Source organism: Lontra canadensis, unplaced genomic scaffold (assembly GCF_010015895.1).
Source record: "Lontra canadensis isolate GAN:19392208 unplaced genomic scaffold, GSC_riverotter_1.0 scaffold108, whole genome shotgun sequence".
In the NCBI taxonomy this organism is placed as follows: domain Eukaryota; kingdom Metazoa; phylum Chordata; class Mammalia; order Carnivora; family Mustelidae; genus Lontra; species Lontra canadensis.
Window position 1 is genome coordinate 1,533,503 of NW_022631102.1, and position 16,828 is coordinate 1,550,330.

The 16,828-nt window shown below is 41.1% G+C and overlaps 1 protein-coding gene across 7 annotated transcripts in view; it reads right to left on the reverse strand.

Annotated features, from left to right (window-relative positions):
* Positions 1 to 16,828, reverse strand: part of MARK3 (microtubule affinity regulating kinase 3) — a 123,074-nt gene that overhangs the window by 42,951 nt on the left and 63,295 nt on the right. The window lies entirely within an intron of this gene.

A 16,828-nucleotide genomic window follows, 5' to 3' on the forward strand; every position in this document is an offset into this window, starting at 1 on the left:
GATAGACAGAGATTATAAGTAGTCAGAGAGGCAGGCAGATAGAGAGGAGGAAGCAGGTTCCCCGCTGAGCAGAGAGCCCGATGCGGGGCTCAATCCCAGAACCCTGAGACCATGACCTGAGCCGAAGGCAGAGGCTTTAACCCACTGAGCCACCCAGGCGCCCCCCAAGTAATTCTTGAGAAGATTTTGAACAAAACCACTGTGGGAAATCCTTGTTGGAGAAGATAGGTAATTTAGCATGGCAGCTGTGGCAGACAGTTAAATTATGATCCGACTGAGCCCTGCCTTGCATATTTACACTTTGGTATGGGCTGGGTGACTTGCTCTGGCCAATGGGACATTATCAAATTTGAAAACAAGAAGAGAGTGAGTGGATAAATGCTTGCATATCCAGCACTTGCTCTCTTGGAATAAAGATGCCATGATATGAGGAAGTCAGTTTGGCCTCTTTGAGGATGAAAGAGTACATCTAGGGAAAGACCCACTGTCCCACCCGAGTACAGCCCCATCAATTTATCAGCTGAATGCTGCCACACCAACGAACCTAGAGGATGCCATAAGAAAAACCATCCAGGTAAGACTGGTGGAGCTGCCAATCCATCACAGAGAATAAGGAGAAATATTAAACTTTGTTGATTAAACATGTGCTGTGAATTCAGAAGACAGTCATGGTGTTACGGCCTAGGCTAATATCAGAAGATCTCAGAAAATAACAATTTTAGAGGCCATCTTATCCAACCCTCTTGCAGACAAGTGGAAACCAGGAAAGGAGAGGAAAAGATCTCCCAAGGTCCTGCTCTCTTTCCGTGGGGAACTGGGCCAGAACCAAGGTCTCCCAACAACCAGTATCTATAACCTTTGGGAGGTAGGGGGTGGGAAGAACTTGGAGAGAGGAGGAGAAGCTGGCTATGTGGAAAGAAATCTGGGGAGAAATCACGGGGTTTATGGCACTTGTTCCATCTACCACATCTAATCTAGAACTGAATCAGTACTTCACAACTAAGAGCACGGAGATGGACATGGACCCATCTGACCTCTAAACTGAGCTCAGAGCCTAAAAACATGGAGTCAGATGAGTAAGATTCCTTTCCTGAATACTGGATCATCTCTAAAGGCTGAAGCACTTTTATTCCAACACAAATATCTCCTGTTGCTGTTGTAGTCATTCTCGCGTTTTGTGTTCTGAGATGAGAAGACAGCTACTCTGACCACCCCTCAGGCTTGAGTTCTTCGTTTCCCTCTGTCAAGCCAACACAGAAACCTTGTCTTCCAATTCATTATAGTTGAATTTGTAGCTTATAATCTGAATCTCCCAGTTATTCCCACAATTGCTAAAGCAGGAGTTCCAAGCTGGATACAATACCAACACAAGTTAGGACCCCGCATTTAGTATAAAACTCAGACCATGGCCATGGTGACTTCTACTATCCCTGCAACATGAGCTCCAGCCACGCTCTTCCAGCCACCCTGATTCCTCTCAGGTATCAAAACATTTGAACTGCTTTCCTCCCTTAGAATCTTTTCTCCGTTCTGTCCTTGAAGTCTCAGGCAGATTCTCTGAAAACCTTATCTAAGAAAATCTCCTTTGTTTTACATCATAGTGGTCTGTTTACTTCTTCCCCAGAATGTTTTTCAAGTATAAAGATACATTTCTGTGTACCTGTTTATTGTTGCCTTGTCATCCACGTGGCGTGGGGAAAGGCACACTGGTCTCCTTTCACTACTGTATACTTGAAACCAAGCCTGGCACACAACAGAAACTCCTTTGTTTGATAAATGCCTTTATGAAAGTACTAACTACCAAGAAGTATGGTTTGAACCGGCCTCCTTAGCATTCTAATGACCACATTGCTTTTAAATCCTGAGTACCGGAATGCTTGGTGCAGAGTTGTCATAATTCTGCTGGCAGGAGAGCAGGTCAAATGAAGGCCATCATTTTTAAATCCCTACTAGCAATGGAGCATTGAAACACAGTAATCAGAGCCACATAGCAGGAAAAGATACAATATTACAGGAATTCAAGAAAGGCAGAGCTCACTTTAATTTGGGGTAGCAGGCACCACTGGACATAACCAGATTCATGCAAGACTCAAAAAGATGTCCACAGTAAAAAAATGAGCTATGTGTGCTTTGCATATGTGGCTGTGGCCAATTAAGACCATTTATTTAAGGAAGACCAAGTGATCCATCTGGCAGAACAGCGCATTTCGGAGTGTGGGTTTCAGGCTACCTGCACCAGAATCATAAGAGTGTCTGTGCAAACTCCAGGTCCCTGGGCTCTACCTCTTGCTAGATCTGAAGCAGGACGAAGAATCTTATTTAGAGCAAGCACCCTAGGTATGGTGGTTTTAAAATATGTCCACAAGTTCTTTGACAATCCTCTCTGCAAAAGGTAGAAGTTCATATCCCTCTCTTCTGAGTGTGGGGCGCACTTTGAGTGACTCACTTAGAATGACTAGATACTGTGGCCCCCTCCATGCTCTCAGAGATCACTTGCTTGTGTGTTGTGGGGGCATTAAACACCTCGATGGACAGACGCTAGATGCAAAGGTACTGAGGCCTCCTCATGCCCACAGCTGGTGAGGAACTGCAGCCCCTCAAGAGAACCAAGTTAGAGGGCCCTTCTGGAAGCAGACCCACCAGCCTAATCAAGTCTTCAGATGCCTGCAGCTGTGGCTCTTACCCAAAACTTCATTTTTTTAAAAAAAGATTTTATTTTTATTTATTTGACAGATATAGATCACAAGTAGGCAGAGAAGCAGGCAGAGAGAGAGGAGGAAGCAGGCCCTATGCCGAGCAGAGGGCCCGATGCGGGGCTCGATCCCAGGACCCTGGGATCATGACCAAAGCCAAAGGCAGAGGCTTTAACCCACTGAGCCACCCAGGCGCCCCTTACCCAAAACTTCTTGACAGCACCTGTGCCATCACTCCCAAACACACGACTCATAGAACTTCGAGGTAACAAATGGCTTTGTTTCAGTTGCTCAGTTTTGGGGTAATTTGTTAGCAGTTGAAAACTAAAATACTGCAGACAACCCATGAGTTACACCAAGGCATGTGTTGTGAAATCACAGAGGAAAGGTAAACGGCACCAGACAGAGGGCTGGGTCGTATAAGCTTAATTCTGGAGGCAGAAAGAATACCCACAGATTCCCTAGTAGGATAGTGTCAGGATATTACCAAATAACTTTGCATATTTGCTGCTATCAGAACTGTTTCAAGCAGAAATGAGTAATAAATCTATAACAAGTTAATCAAGGAGGTGGAGAGGAAGCAAGAAGCCAAGAGCTACAAGGTATCCACTGTGTCTGAAGCACAAGGCTAGATGCTTCCACCTATGATCTAACCTAATGTTCACAACTCTGTCCAGCGACTCTGATCAGCTCCAGTGGACATGAAGGAGAACTGAGCAAGTTGAGAAACATGTCCAAGAACTCCCAGTCAGTAGGTGCTGGAGCCAGGATTCCAAGGTCCACACTCATCTCATGATGCCATGCAGCTGCCTTTGAAATTTAAAAGTAAAATCACTGATAAGATTATAAGCTGCTGGTACAGAAAATTCCAGAGCAACAGATGGGCACTGGCACAATTTTTAGAAGTTGACAATCTGCATATAAGTGATAAAAATGTCAGAGATTCTGGGGAAGATGGAGGAAAAAAAACACTCAAAAAAACAAAAACTCCACAATAACACGCCAGAGATTTCATATAATTGTATCAACTGTGAACCATAGCTGAAGATAGTTAAATTTGGATAGAAATAACTTACTGAAGAGAAAGCATGAAATTTTAGGAAGCCCCTATTGGGATTATACAATGTATATTTTTTTAAATTTTTTTTATTATAAAAGGACACTTAACGAGAAATCCACCTCCCCCTACCTTAATTCAACTTACTTCTCTGCATTCTTTTTCAATCTTATGCAGATGCTAGTTATAAAAAACAAAACGAAAGAACACAAATATTTGAAGTGCAAAATTCTCAATTCACTGACCAATTTGCAACCTCCCAACATCTTCAAGTCCTCTAGGAACCGGTACCCAGGAGGAGAACAAACATGTTTGAAGGCAGAGATTGGGGATCCTGGTAATCAAATACCAAGGACCCCAAATGTACAGTACCATAGACTGAAGAGATGTCCCAACAACCAGGACTTGGAATGGCCAGGAGTTATCTTTGGAAAAAGACAATTTAACAAGCAAAGGAAAAGTAAAGTGAGCACATAAAAAAGAATACGGAGGGTGGGGAGGGGAGGTCACATAAGACTGTGATCTAAATCATGATGGTGAAAGTATTCAGACTCCCCTCTCCAGATACATAATCGGTACAAGAAGGAACAGGCTGTGACGGTGAGAGCCTGTGCTTTCATGGCAGAAGAGTGACAGGCTGAATGACAACTTATGTCAGAAATAATGAAGCAAACATAATGACCACCCTCTTCTTGCATAGAAAATAGTCATGCTATACATCTAAGATTTGTGGGTAATTATCAGCAGTCTTGGATAAAGAAAAGGAGACACAGTAAGGAAACAATCAGAGAATAAAGAAGAGGGAGGCTGAGTGGGCACTGACACCCCTGTGTGGGTCCGCGTGCCACTGGGAGACAGAGAAGACATGACAGGCTGCATAAGGCAGACGGAGCTGCTTCTGGACGTGCAGTGTGAGGGCACTTGAGGCCAGTCAGAGTACATGGTATTTGGGTCTGAAGCTCAGGAGAAAAATCTGGGCTAGAGATACGTTCCGTAGAATTACCAGCATAGAAATAGCATCCTTGGGAAAGAAGTAACATTGCCCAACTGTGCAGGATGAAAAGACAGGGACTCCAAAAAGCAAACAGTTCAGAGAAGAAACAACTCGAGTCCACAATGGAGACTCAGAAAAGGAGGCAGGCAGAGACAGAATGAAATCCAGACACTGGAGCCTAATGCCTAGAACAGACCTACACGTGCGGCCCAGAGTCTATTCACCAACAGCATCCCAGGTCCTGGCCCATCTCGAGGGTGCTTCAGGAAGGAAACATAGAAGGATGATGGACCTGCTTTTCCTCTTCACCATGCAGAAACCTCTGTCCCTTTGCCCTACTACACTGCTATTGTAGCTCTGCTGAACAGAAGAACAAATCAAAGACTCTCTTAGATGAAACCAAGGGAGAGAGGCTGGCAAAAGCTCACAGAGTTAATGGAGAAGAAACTGTGAAGAAAACACATTGGTGTAAAAAAGGAAAACTATGTCTTTCCTTTTCTATACACAGAATATCTCTGGAAGGACAAACAAAAACCAATGGCACTGGTTGTCCCAGGGGCAGGATCAGGGCGGCGGGTAGTCAAAGGCTGAATGAAGACCTTTCATTCAATACTCTTTCTGTCCTTTGAACTTGAATACACGTAACTGTATTATCTACTTCCCTTCCCTCAATTAATCTGATTTTTAAGAAGGGTTGAGAATGAACAAAGAAAAGGTTTTTGTTTTTGTTTCTTAGGCTAAAAGGGAAATTCCTGAAAAAGACAAGGTAGCTAGAAAAGCTGTATTTTGATCATTCTTAATAAGAAGAGCATTTCTAAAAAAAAAAAAAAAAAAAGTGGAAGAGCATTTCTTATCTCTTTTCACCATGTGGGTGGAGGATGCCAGTGGGTGAAAGGCAAGAAAGTCTTCTAGGGAGTATCTCTGAAGTAAAGTAAATACGAGAGCCACTGTTGTAACGCAAAATTTAAGGCAGATACAGATTGGAGTCACTCTCAGAATCACTCCAACATTAAATATCTTAAAATAAGGAACAGAATAGGAAAGTTAACAAATGATAGGGAAATAAGATAATTATTAACAACATTACCAAAGACCATTTGTCTAACACTAGCCAAAAGCAGTGACCGCTCCCACTTGGGAAGAGAGATCTATAGATGTGGAGATATGACAGTTCTGTGTATTATGATGTATTTAACTAGAATTTTACTGATGTCATGTAGGTCACGGACACATTTTTGCTAATATCACAGTGAACATCCTTGTACAGTAGTCCCCTGCCCCCCAACGTTCTCTGCACTTTCAGTTCCCTGCGATCAGCCTCAATCCAGCAGAGCCTAACGCTATGTCATAGAGCCTACCTCATTTCACCCCATTACAAAGGCATTTTATTATCTTGCATCATCACAAAAGGTTAAGTACAGTACAATAAAATGTTTTGAGGGCGCCTGGGTTGCTCAGTGTGTTAAAGCCTCTGCCTTTGGCTTTGGTCATGAGCTTAGGGTCCTGGGATCAAGTCCCACATCGGGATCTCTGCTGAGTTGGGAGCCTGCTTCCCCCTCTCTGCCTGACTCTCTGCCTACTTGTGACCTCTCTCTCTCTGTCAAATAAATAAATGAAATGTTTAAATAAAATGTTTTGAGACCACATTCACATAACTTTACTACAGTATGTGGCTATAATTCTTTTTTTTTTAAAGACTTTATTTATTTATTTGACAGACAGAGATCACAAGTAGGCAGAGAGGTAGGCAGAGAGGGAGGAAGCAGGCTCCCCGCTGAGCAGAGATCCCAATGTGGGGCTTGATCCCAGGACCCTAAGCTCATGACCCGAGCCGAAGACAGAGGCTTTAACACACTGAGCCACCCAGGCGCCCCGGCTATAATTATTCTATTTGGGGGGCTATATATAGCCAAAGGGGCAGAGACTGAAGGAGAGAGAATCTTAAGCTGACTCCAGGCCTGGTACAGAGCCCCATGCAGGCCTGATCCACAACCCTGAGATCATGACCTGAGCTGAAACTGACTGAGCCACCTAGGTGCTCCTATAATTGTCTTATCTTATTATTAGGTTTAAAAATAAAAAAAAAAAAAGAGAGATTTATTTATTTGAGAGAGAGTGTGTGTACGCAGGGGAAGGGCAGAGGGAGAGAATGTCCAAGCAGACTCTCGCTGAGTGGGGAGACTGATGTGGGACTTGATCTCACAAGCCATGAGATCAGGACCTGAGCCAAATCCAAGAGTTGGAAGCTTAACTGACTGAGACACCCAGGCGCCCCATACATTATTATTAGTTATTATTACTACTGTTTTACTGTGCCTAAGTTATAAATTAAACTTTATCATAGGTGTGTATGTACAGGAAAAACAAAGTGTATATAAGGGTCAGTACTATCCACAGGTGCAGGTATCTATAGGGAGTCCGGGAACATGACCCCCTGGGAAAAAGGGGGACTATGTATATACTGGGATATCCTACTTGTACACTCAAGCAAATATTCTAGCAGGGTAGGTTCTTAGAGATAGGATGGGGGCCAAAGGGCATACTGGCTTTCTTTTTTCTTTTTTTTAAAGATTTTATTATTTTAAAATTTTATTTATTATTTTTTAAGATTTTATTTATTTATTTGACAGAGAGAGATCACAAGTAGGCAGAGAGACATGCTGAGAGAGGAGGAAGCAGGCTCCCCGCTGAGCAGAGAGGCCAATGCAGGACTCGATCCTAGGACCCAGGGATCATGACCTGAGCCAAAGGCAGAGGCTTTAACCCACTGAGTCACCCAGGCGCCCGTAAGATTTTATTTTTTAAAGTAATTTCTACACCCAACATGGGGGTTTGACTCACAACCCCAAGATCAAGAGTCACATGCTCTACTGACTGAGATAGCCAGGAGCCACGCATGCCCTCAACACTTTGCTAGTGCTGTATTACTTGATTAAAACATATTATGCTACTGGGGCGCCTGAGTGGCTCAGTGGGTTAAGCCTCTGCCCTCGGCTCAGGTCATGATCTCAGGGTCCTGGGATTGAGCCCCGCCTGCCTCTCTGCCTACTTGTGATCTGTCAAATAAATAAATAAAATCTTAAAAAACAAAACAAAACAAAACAAAAAACCAAACCCAAACAAACATATTACACTATTGGCAACAGTGAGATTTCCTGTTTCCCTACAGTCTTGCCAACATTATGCATTATTAGTCTCTTGCAGATCTGACTGGTGAAAAAACGGTATCTTTAGGATGTTGAACATTTTTACTTGAATACTGACCATCTGTCCTATTAATTACTTAAGTATATCTTTTGATTATTTTCTATTAGATTATATATTTTCACCGATTTGCATAACCTTTTATAGAGTAAGAAAATAAGACCGGTATATGCCAAGGCAGATACTGTTGGTTACTTATTCAACCTCGCCCCTGCCCTCCTCTTCTGTTTGCCCCTCTTTGTGAAGTACCCACAGGTAATCCTTCCAACTTTTTAAAGCTATTTCATCTACTGTTTACCTACTTATTTCCAAAGATTTTTTGAAAATTTTTTTTAATTTTTTTTTTTTTAAGATTTTATTTATTTGACAGAAAGATCACAAGTAGGCAGAGAGGCAAGCAGAGAGAGAGAGTGAGAGGGAGGAGGAAGCAGGCTTCCCGCCTAGGAGAGAGCCCGATGCGGGACTCGATCCCAGGACTCTGAGATCATGACCTAAGCTGCAGGCAGAGGCTTAACTCACTGAACCACCCAGGCAGCCCCTAAAATTTTTTTTAATTTTTAAAAAAAGATTTATTTGTTTATTTGACAGAGAGTGAGATCACAAGTAGGCAGAGTGGCAGGCAGAGAGAGAGGAGGAAGCAGGCTCCCTGCTGAGCAGAGAGCCCGATGTGGGGCTCGATCCCAGGACCCTGAGATCATGACCTGAGCTGAAGGCAGAGGCTTTAACCCTCTGAGCCACCCAGGTGCCCCTAATTCTTTTTTTTTTTTTTTAAGAGTTTATTTGAGAGAAAGAGAGAAAGCACATGACGGGGGAAGGTCAGAGGGAGAAGCAGACTCCCCACTGAGTGGGGAGCCAACGAGGGACTAGATCCTGGGACTCCAGGATCATGACCTGAGCTGAAGGCAATTGCTTCACCAACTGAGCCACCCAGGCGCCCACTTTACTACTTCATCCTTAAACTCTGTGACAGAAGTGTAAATCTCTTTTCAAATACTTTCAAACAGTTCAGTAATTTTTTTCCCTTGTAGATATTCATATTCTGAAAGCCTCTGTCCTGTTCTCAAGACCTACTCTGTTGGACTTCCCCTTCTGAACTCTATGCTTTCTCTTTCTTAGAATTCTCTCTTGTGGTGGTGAAGGACACACCACCAATATGTCCTGAGGAAGGGTAAGGACACGGTTAACTGTGAAACCCTGCGTGCCCCAGGATATGTGATTCTATCTTCAAATGTGACTGACAGTTTGGCTGGGTAAAGAATTCTAGATGAGATTCTTTTCTCTCAGAAAAATTCACCCCCCACCTTTAATAAGATGTAACTGACATGTAATACTGTGTAAGTTTAAGGTGTACAATGTAATCATTTGAAACACATATGTATTTTGTGAAATCTTTACATGAGGTTGGTTAACACACCTTTCACCTCCATAATTACCATTTTGTTGTTATGGTGGTGGTGAGAACATTTAAGATCCATTCTCATAGCAACTTGAGCGTATACAATACAGTATTAACCAGTCACCATGCTGTACATGAGATCCCTGGCACCTATCCACCTTGTAACTGGGAAGTTTGTTCCCTTTGGATCCGTATGTCCCCACTTCCTCCACCCCAATCCCTAGCAACCACCATCTACTCTGCTTCTAGGAGTTCGGTTTTTAAGATTTACATTTAAGTGAGATCATACAGTATTTGGTCTTTTTCCATCTGATTTGTTTAGTGCGCCCTCAAAAAATGTTGCCCCAAATAGCAAGATTCCCTTTTTTATGGAATATTATGTAGAATAATATATATTCCTGCATGTGCGTAAGTAATCTCGCATCTCCTTTATCCATCATTTGTAGACACTTAATGTGTATCAATGTCTTAGCTATGGTGAATAATCCTGCAGCGAACAATGGAGGTCAGTTATCTCTTTGAGATGATGATTTCACCTCCTATGGATATATGCTCAGAAATGAAACTGCTAGATACCACGGAGGCTCTACTGTTAATTGTTAAAGGACCCTCCACAGTATCTTCCATAAGCAGCTATAAAGTTTACATTTCCGCCATCTGCACAAGAGTTGCCATTTCTCGTTCTTGCCAGCATCGATCACTTTTTGATAATAGCCATTGTAATAGGTTTAAGGTGATAAATATTTCATTGTGGTTTTTATTTGCATTTTCCTGATGAGTGATACTGAACACCTTTTCATGCACATACTGGTTATACGTAGGTCTTCTTTGGGAAAAAATCTATTTAAATCTTTACCCATTTTAATTATTTTTTGTTTTTGCTACTGAATTATAGGAGTTCCTTATCTATTTTGGATATTAATCCCTTATCAGATAAACGGTTTGTAAATATTTTTCTCCCATTTTGTGGGCTGCCTTTTCGCTTTGTTGACTGTATCTTTTGCTGTGCATTAAGTTTTCTGAAATTCCACTAGTTGATTTTTGCTTTTGTTGCTTGTGCTTTTGGTGTCATACCCAAAAAATCATTGCCAAGTTCAAGGGGCAAAGAGCTTTCCCCCTACATTTTCTTCTAGGAGCTTTATGTTTTAGGTTGTCTGTTTAAGACCTTAATCCACTTCCGGTTAATTTTTGTGGGTAGTGTAGGATAGGGGTCCAATTTCAAACTTTTGCCTGTGAATATCTAGTTGGTTCAGAATTTTAAAGGCCTGGATCCATATTCTTTGAGCTTAAAGCAATGTAGACGAGTGTAATGCCATTTTGTTACAATTCTGTTTGTGACTTTATTTTTCCTCTTCATTCTCATTAACCTTGATATATTTAAATTTTAACATACCAGAGATTTTGATCTGTGGTACATTAGCATTCAGAACAGATACACTGTGAGTCTTCTGGCATGTCTGCACTGGGCACCAAGCCCTTTCCATCTGGAAATTTAGGTTCCACAGTTCTGGGAAACTACCTTTTGTTATTCCTTGATAATTTCCCCTCCCATCCTCAGTTCTTTTTACCATTCTGCTTTATCACAAACTACACCACCTAGACAGATACTTCAATTTTATACCTTATCTTCCTTAATTCTCAAGACTTTGAATTTGTATAGTATTTTCTGAGAGATTTTCTTGACTTTATTTTCCAACCCTTTTACTGACTTTCTTCCTACCTTCTTCTTTCTTCTTAAAATTACCTTCCCTCAATGGTCCTTTTTCAGTGCGTCATACTCTTCTTTCATGAATATAATGGTTGTTGTTGTACTATTGTCTGACTCTTTTTTAAATCTTTGGAAATAAAAATCGTAATTTTCCTTTCTTTTTTTTTTTTTAAGTAGTCTAGTTTCCTCTTCTAGTTTTTCTTTTTTATTCTTATTTATTTTAGTCTCTGGTTATTCTCAAATATCTGGAGATTCTTGGCTGTCCTTCCATATTTCCATATTTAAGAGAGGCGCCAAAACTCTGGACTGAGTGTTACGTATAGGAGGGCTGGACTGCAAGATGACTGGGCAGAAATTAAGGAGCTTCAACTCAACGCCCAACTGTTCGTATTTGTATTCTCTTTTAAGTCAGTTTTCCCAGAGAAGAAATTTCCTGTTCTCTTTTCAGGCAATACAAAGTTCTGGGAGGTGAGCAAAGAAAGGGAGTGGAGAAAGTGTCTCACCACTCAGTGGGTCCTTGTCCGCAGTATGGGATCCCCAAGTCTAGATGCTCTTTGATTTAGCCTCTTTGGAAAACGAACTGCCCCATTTCTAACTGGGAGGTGGCTTGGGGGCCCTTGTATCATTTTTCAGCTGTTCTACTTGTAACCCCACCCACAAAAGGAGCTCAGAGAACTTATTTCTAAGCTTTCGGAATCCTGTGGCATGACTCAGCATGATTCTTCTTGCTACCAGCCTACCTACCTCCGCCCTTAACTCCTGCTCTTAGAGGCTTGGTTTCAGCTCCCTCTGGTTTGCTGTATCTATTAAACATTACACACACACACACACACACTCACACACTCCATTTGACAAAACTAAGTTTAATTCTTTGTCCTCTAGTTCTCTCCTATTCTGACACTTCCACTCATTCATTCATTCATTCATTCATTTTGAGAGAGAGAGAGAGAGAGAGAGAGAGAGAACATGCGTGAGAGATGGGGAGGGGCAGAGAGAGAGAGAATCTTAGGCAGGCTCCACACCCATCCGAAGCCCAATGCGGGGCTTGATCTCGCAACCCTGAGTCAGAACCTAAGCCGAAACCAAGAGCTGGACGCTCAACCAGCTGAGCCACCCAGGTGTGCCTGACACTTCCTTTTTAATTCCTTTACCACTATTTAGTGAGTGGAGGGAGGGAGCAAAGATAAATGTGCTCATGCTTAATTCTAAGTCCTAGAGCTAATATTTTTAATTCCTGGTTTTGAATGGATAGGAGACTGAACTATAGTTTTCTTCCCCGTTTCCAACACATTTTGATAGCAGTGTTTCTGAATTTGAGAAATGAATCAGGAACGTCCCCTTCTTTCTCAAGTTCTGAAACAGCTGGACAGAAGTGGTACTACCTATTCAGTGAAGGTATGAAAGGAGTCAAACATGAAATTCTGGGTTTGGCAATTTGAGGTGGGCATCTGGCCTTTCACCAATTTCTCGATTTCTTTTATAGTTAGTGGTGCATATAGATTCTTCCCTAGAGTTAATTTTGGTAACTACGTTTTCCCTTTAAGAAATGTTCACCCAGAGGCACCTGGGTGGCTCAGTGGGTTAAGCCTCTGCCTTTGGCTCGGGTCATGGTCTCAGAGTCCTGGGATAGAGCTCCACATCGGACTCTCTGCTTGGTGGGAGCCTGCTTCCCTCTCTCTCTGCCTGCTTGTGATCTCTCTCTGTCAAATAAACAACAACAACAACAACAAAAGAAATGTTTACACATTTCTTAGGTTGGTCCTAATTTATTTGCACAAAAGGTACCCTTGTGAATTATCACCCCTGTTATTTTACTTCTTTTCTATCTGGTCTTTTCTATGCTCCTCATTCCATACTTCGTATTTTCTTTCCCTTTTCTTTTTTATTGCCTCCTTCTCATCCCCCCTCAAAAATAACAAAATCCAAAGCTTTAGATTTTTTTCTGTTTTTCAAATTCATGAATTCCTGCCTTTATTAGTTTCTTACATTATTTATTTATAACAGACTTATAACAGATTTATTCTGTTCCCTTTCTAACATAGTTTAATATTTAACGTATTCATTGTCATACGTTTTTGTTTAATAGTGTGTTTGAAGCTACAAATATTCTTAAACACCAAAAGCAGTATTCTATAGGTTCTGATATGTAGTTTGTTGGTGTTAATTTCTAGATATATTGCACTTTTGGAGTACATTTTAATATCTGACCTATGAATTCTATGTGTTTTAAGTTCTACATGTTTGTACTTTTTGTTTCTATTTTTACTGGTTTCTATTTTTACCGCTCTTCATTCAGAAAATGTAGCCAGAGGGGGCGCCTGGCTGGCTCATGGTGGAGTGAAGGATTTGTGATCTCCTGATTGTGGTTCAAGTCCCACGCTGGGTTGGAGACTACTCAAAATAAAAGTTCTGTTTGTTTTTTTTTTTTTTAAGATTATTTATTTATTTATTTGACAGGCAGAGATTACAAGTAGGCAGAGAGGCAGGCAGAGAGAGAGAGGAGGAAGCAGGCTCCCTGCTGAGCAGAGAGCCCAATGCGGGACTTGATCCCAACACCCTGGGATCATGACCTGAGCCGAAGGCAGAGGCTTTAACCCACTGAGCCACCCAGGCACCCCAAAATAAAAGTTTTTTAAGAAAAAGAAAGAAGAAGAAGAAGGAGGAGGAGGAGGAAGAGGAGGGGAAGAAGAGGAGGAAGAAGGGGAAGAAAAAATTGTAGCCTAGAAAGATTAACAGAACCACTGCTTATAGTTGTATATGTACTGCTTAACCCTGAAGAAATCATTTACCTTGTAGCTATCATAAATTTCAATAGTTATTACATTAAATCCTGGCACAAAGTTATAACATATCCTTAGAAAGGGGTGTGTTTAAAAAAACTCCACCAAGTTGTAATATAGGCTTAGTATATTAAGATCTATATCTTTTTTCTTACTTAATGTGTCATGCATGGCCTGAGAGAGGTCAAGTCTTTTGTCAGGTGCGTTTGTTAATTTAGCTCAGATTTCACATGACATGTATTTTGGGGTTCCATTTATTATGTGCCATTCTACTATTAAAAATAAAATGTAGGAGGGGCGCCTGGGTGGCTCAGTCATTAAGTGTTTGCTGTCAGCTTGGGTCGTGATCCCAGCGTCCTGGGATGGAGCCCCACATCAGGCTCCCTGCTCAGTGGGAAGCCTGCTTCTCCCTCTCCCACATCCCCTGCTTGTGTTCCCTCTCTTGCTGTCTCTGTCAAATAAATAAATAAATAAATAAATAAATAAATAAAGTCCTTAAAAAAAAAAAAAAAGTAGGGGCACCTGGGTGGTTCAGCAGTCCACTCTTGATTTTGCCTCAGGTCATGATCTCAGGGTCAGATCATGAGATAGAGATTTTAAAAACTTTTAAGACAATAGAGACAAGTATCTTTATGGCCCTAGGTAAGGAAGAATTTCTTAAAACTGAACAAAAGACTCAAAGAGGCACTTCACAGAAGAAACAAAAACCAATAAAAATATGAAAAGATGTAATACTTCCCAGTAATCAGGGAAATATAAATAAAAATCATAAGGAAATGTTATTTTTATATCCATCAGATTGGCAAGGATTAAAAGAATGGGACAAATTCAGGGGTGCCTGGGTGGTTCAGTGGGTTAAGCCTCTGCCTTCAGCTCAGGTCATGGTCTCAGGGTCCTGGGATCAAGCCCAGCATTGGACTCTGCTCGGCGGGGAACCTGCTTCCCCCTTTTCTCTGCCTGCCTGTCTGCCTATTTGTGATCTCTCTCTGTCAAATAAATAAATAAAATCTTAACAAAAAAAGGGAGAATTAGTGTATTAAAAAGAATAAGAAAAAAAGAAACTCTTACACAAATGCACCAGGACACATACAGGACAACTCACAGCAACAATGTTTGTAATACAAATAGCTCTAAGCAATCTGAAGGTCTCTGAATAAGAGAATGCGTATGTAAATCACGGTATATTCATGTAATAGAACACTATATAATCATGAAAATGAGCAGAGTAGAGAATGTGAATTAGCTAAATATGCCAACATGGCACACAATTTGGGTAAGAAAAAGCAAACAGGAGAAGAATACATATGATTACATTTATCTGGTATTTAAAACCTTTTCAGTATTTTTTGAAAAGATAAAAAAAATAAAACCTTTACACTATTTTAATGAGAGGATGCATATATGGTGAAATTATAAAGACAATCAAGAAAACAACAAGAATATTCTTGTTAGTGGTTACCTGGTAGGTGGGAAAGGAAGAAGGGGAATCAAGTTGGAGAGGGCCACAGTGTGAGTGATTTATAAGGTACTGATGATCCATCTCTTGAAGTAAATGGGTGTTTATTTCCCATAATATTTACACTATAAACATCCAGTTTTTGTATGTAAAGCAGTTAATAAAAATTAAAACTGAATTTTAAATAATTGCTTAGATTTAACTAATAAAATTAAGCAATTTTTAAAAATTCAAAATAAGAGCAGCAGCAACATGGATTTTTATATTAAATATTTCCAAGACAAAGAGATTCTTCCACTCCCCAAAATCCCAGCTTCTAGTGGTCAAATTCCTGGAATCAGGGTAATATGAGATGATATTATTTTAGTGTTAAAATAAATTTGGCACTTAACAGATTTTACTGGGTATCCACCATATACAAGCTGAACTTCAGTGCACTCCTTTGCTATCCCCAGAAGGAAGGGGCTGGACCTGATCCCTTCCCAAGGGGACATGGTGGAACAAGGCTCTAATTCTAGTACAGTCGCTTCCTCATTGGATGACTGAACAAGCTGCAAAACGTTAGAAAACTTCAGTCTGCTCATCTGTAAAATATAGATAAAAAAAAAAAAGCTATGTCACAGGGCTGATGTTAAAAACAGGCAATGTGTGATATAGGTGCTGTGCACAGTCATTAAGAATTTCAGCTCTGGGGAAGCCTGGGTGGCTCAGTCAGTTAATTGCCTGCCTTCGGCTCAGGTCATGATCGCAGGGTCGTGGGACTGAGTCCCATGTCAGGCTCCTTGCTCAAAGGGGAGCCTGCCTCTCTCTCTGCCTGCTGCTCTCACTCTCTCCGACAAATAAACAAAATCTTAAAAAAAAAAAAAAACTTGAGCTCTGGAGCACAACACCTGGCCCAGCCTGGCTCTAGCACTCACTGAGTGAGTCTAGGTGACGTGACCTTCTGGGGATTCTGATGCCCTCATGATTAAAGGCGTCTGAGAGGTGGGAAGCTTGGAATAGTTCCTGGCACACAACACACACTCAGTATGGGGTTGTGATTCTGGCTGTTACTGTTGTTAGTATGACTCTCCCAAAGACCTAATTTGTGCCCAATTTTTGATTTTCTACAAATGGGTCCATGCCATGCTCTAAGTTTAACCTATTTAAAATATTTGGTTCTTTTAGGGACTTTTCTAAAATAGCATAATGAGGGGTGCCTGGGTGGCTCAGAGGGTTAGGCCTCTGTCTTCGGCTCAGGTCATGGTTGCAGGGTCCTGGGATTGAGTCCCGAGCATCAGGCTCTCTGCTCAGCGGGAAGCCTGCTTCTCTCTCTCCCTCTGCTTGCCTGTCTACTTGTGATCTCTCTCTCTGTCAAATAAATAAATAAAATCTTTACAAAATAAAATAAAATAGCATCATCAATCATGGCTACAATTATAATATATATTGGTATAATTATAATTGGTATAAGAATTGCTATAATTTATAAAAATAAATTATATATTCTCAAATTCACAATCTACTTTAAATATCAAGCTGCATTATTTTCTACCGAAGC